Genomic DNA, 4,137 nt, shown 5'->3' on the forward strand with positions numbered 1-4,137 from the left:
CTGACCCCTACCCCCATCACCCAGTCTTCTGATCCCTACATCCATAACCCAGACTTCTGATCCCTACCCCCATAACCCAGTCTTCTGATCCCTACCCCATAACCCAGTCTTCTGATCCCTACCCCATAACCCAGTCTTCTGATCCCTATCCCATAACCAAGTCTTCTGATCCCTACCCCATAACCCAGTCTTCTGATCCCTACCCCATAACCCAGTCTTCTGATCCCTACCCCCATAACCCAGACTTCTGATCCCTACCCCATAACCCAGTCTTCTGATCCCTGTCTCTCTCTGTCTCTCTCTGTCTCTCGCTGTCTCTCTCTCTCTGTCTCTCGCTGTCTCTCTCTCTCTGTCTCTCTCTCTCTCGCTCTCTCTCTCTCTCGCTCTCTGGCTCTCTGTCTCTCTGTCTCTCTCTCGCTATCTTTCTCTCTCTTTCTCTCTCTGTCTCTCTCTCGCTCTCTGTCTCTCTGTCTGTCTCTCTCGCTCTCTTTCTGTCTCTCTCTCTCTGTCTCTCTCTCTCTTTCTCTCTCTCTCTCTCTGTCTCTCTCTCTCTCTCTGTCTCTCTCTCTCTCTGTCTGTCTCTCTCTCTCTCTCTCTGTCCTAGTGTGTGTGGTGTGTTGGCTCCCTCTGCTGGATGAATTAATCTGAGTGAATAACTCGGCCCTCCTCTAAACCCCTGAGCCCTTCACTCCTCCACACTTCAGTGACACCTACAGTTTCAGGCAGATTCTTCAAGGTCAGTGGGTTTCAAAGTGCACATTTGATGCGCCAAAAAATCTTCCTCGCAGCTCAGTGTCAACTTGATCTGATTCCGATACATTTTAATAACTCAGACCCGAGTATCCTCTCTGCTTTGTTGGTCAGAGGGCTGTGACTCTGCCAGCATCTCCAGGACGTTTGGGTGAGGGTCCTGGTCAGAGGTGCATACAGCTCATCGTGCTGATGAGCGCCCATCTGAACTCTGACTGAGACAGGACACCCTACAGCCTCACGGTCCTCACAGGTACTCAGATATACAGTAAAGTATATCTATATAAAACAGGCAACATGGCGCCCCCCGAGGCAGACGTGTTTGCTCGCTCTGCTCAAGAATGCCGGCTTTTTCTTCTCTTTCTGTGCATTAACGCTCTCTTTACAGTGCACAAGTGCCAGGCACTCTTAACTTACGACAGACAAACTCTGCTGGACATCGCAAAAGACAACATGCACGGATTTAGCGGTTTTATTCCACCGGAGCTACAACCCATTGTCCGCTCCCGCAGCCACCACCACCAAAACCAGGAAGACCCAGACCTACCGACCGCGAGTGAGCACGCTGATCCGAGTAGAGTGCTTCAGAGGCGGCGACGCAAGCGAGGCAAGAGGGGAGGGCTGCATGCTAGGCTAAAGGCTCGCGCTAGCCGACCACCAGTGCCTAGCCTCTTGCTAGCTAACGTGCGGTCACTGGAGAACAAGCTGGACGAGCTGAGAGCTAGGATAACATCTCAGCGGGAAACAAGAGAGTGCTGCGCTCTAATCTTTACTGAAACCTGGCTCTCAGACAGAGTACCGGACAGCGCTATCCAGCTAGAGACTCACTCTGTGCATCGCGGAGATCGCACGGCAGCCTCCGGTCAGGCTAAGGGTGGAGATGTGTGTGTGTTTGTAAACAACGCGTGGTGTAGAGACATACGGACCGTTTATAAGCACTGCTCACCAGACCTGGAGTTCCTGCTGTTAAAATGTCGTCCCTATTATTTACCAAGGGAATTCTGCGCTGTATTTTTAACATCTGTATATATTAATCCGCGGGCTAACTCTGCGGCAGCGCTCGGCAAACTCCATGACGTCATCAGCGCGTTAGAGACGGCTCACCCTGATGCCGTGTTTATCATTGCCGGTGACTTCAACCAGTGCAACTTACGGACTGTATTTCCGAAATACTACCAACACGTGGACGTTCCAACTCGTGACAATAACATCCTGGATCACGTGTACAGTAATGTACGCGGTGCATACAGGGCTGCACCCCGCCCCCACTTTGGACTCTCAGACCACATCTCCTTGTTCATGTACCCGGCTTACAGACAAAGGCTGAAACAATCACATCCGGTTACCAAAACAGTTCAAGTATGGTCTCCGGAGACTGAGAGCATACTGCAGGACTGTTTTGCTACGACAGACTGGAATGTGTTTAAAGCTGCAGCCACTACGGAGGACTCTTCTGTCAGCATACAGGAATATGCTGAACATGTGTCTGGCTACATCAGCACGTGTGTGGATAACATCGTGCCCACCACACAAGTGAAGAGGTTCCCCAACCAGAAGCCCTGGATTAACAGTCAGGTACGACACATGCTCCATGCTCGCTCTCTTGCATACAGATCAGGCAATGAGACAGAGTACAAAGCTGCGAAGTACAGACTGAGGAAAGTCATCACAGCAGCCAAGAGGCAGTACAGGGAGAAACTGGATGGCTTCTACTCCACTGCTGACTCCAGGCAGATGTGGCAAGGCCTACAACACATTACAGAATACAGGACCATCACCAGCAACATCAGCTCCACAGACAGCCTACCGGACGACCTCATCACCTTCTACACCCGCTTCGAAACCTCCAGCACTAGCACCGGGAGGTTCACACACACACAGCCCACACAACCCCTGTCCCCCCCTCTGTCAGTATCAACAGGCCAGGTCTGCAGAGCTCTGAGAAAGATCAACCCCCGCAAGGCACCAGGACCAGACAAGATTCCTGGGCGGGCCCTCAGAGCATGTGCGAACGAGCTGGCTAATGTACTGACCTCCATTTTCAATCTCTCTCTCAGCCAGAGCATTGTTCCTACCTGCTATAAAAGGACAGTCATTGTCCCCATTCCTAAGAAGAGCCCCCCCACCAGCCTGAATGACTACAGACCAGTAGCACTCACTCCAATCATTATGAAGTGCTTTGAGAGAGTGGTGCTGGCCCACATACAAGACAGTATACCAGACACGCTGGACCCCCTGCAGTACGCCTACCGTCACAACAGATCCACCTCGGACGCAGTCGCTGCTGCCCTTCACTACTCCCTCTCCCACCTGGAAAACAAAGACTCCTACATCAGGATGCTCTTTGTTGACTACAGCTCAGCCTTCAATACGGTCATCCCACACAAACTCACCCACAAACTCTCCACACTCGGCCTGCACCCCACCCTCTGTGACTGGCTTTTGGACTTCCTGACTGGCAGGCCCCAGTCTGTCAGGATCAGCAACAGGACTTCAGCCAGCATCACCACCTACATCGGCACTCCACAGGGCTGCGTCCTCAGCCCTATTCTCTACACCCTGTTCACCCATGACTGTGTCGCCTCCCACAAGGACAACATCATCCTGAAGTTTGCTGACGACACAGCAGTGATAGGACGTATCACTGGTGGAGATGAAGCAGCCTACAGGAGGGAGGTGACCAGACTGGTGTCATGGTGTGATGATAACAACCTCATCCTCAACACGGACAAGACAAAGGAGCTGATAGTGGACATGAGGAAGGAGAGGAGACCTCATCGGCCACTTTTCATCCGGGAGCTCGAGGTGGAGAGGGTGAGCAGCTTTAAATACCTGGGTGTCCACATCAGTGAAGACCTCACATGGTCACTGAACACCAAGCAGCTAGTCAGAAAGGCTCAACAGCGGCTGTACTTCCTGAGGAGGCTAAGGAGGTTTGGGATGTCTCCGGTGATCCTCAGCAACTTCTACAACTGCGTCATTGAGAGCCTCCTGACCAGCTGCATCACCGTGTGGTACGGCAGCTTGACCATGATGGGTCGTAAATGCCTACAGAGAGTGGTGAAGACTGCAGAGAAGATCACCAATTCTCCACTGCACTCTCTGCAGAACATTTACAACCACAGAGTCCAAAGGAAAGCTGCCTCCATCATCAAAGACCCCACCCACCCCCAGCACGGACTGTTCAAACCTCTGCCCTCAGGACGGAGGTATAGGAGTATGATGTGCAAGACCTCCAGGTTAAAGAACTCCTTCTTCCCCACCGCAATCAGAGTTCTGAACCAGAAATAACTATTCACACTTCGGTCTGCCAGACTTGGGTACAGACGTGTGATGTGTACCCCACTGGTAAAGAACTCTTTCCTCAGGAATAACCTGCAACTACTG

The sequence above is a fragment of the Pygocentrus nattereri genome, chromosome 3 (genome assembly GCF_015220715.1).
Source record: "Pygocentrus nattereri isolate fPygNat1 chromosome 3, fPygNat1.pri, whole genome shotgun sequence".
NCBI lineage: Eukaryota > Metazoa > Chordata > Actinopteri > Characiformes > Serrasalmidae > Pygocentrus > Pygocentrus nattereri.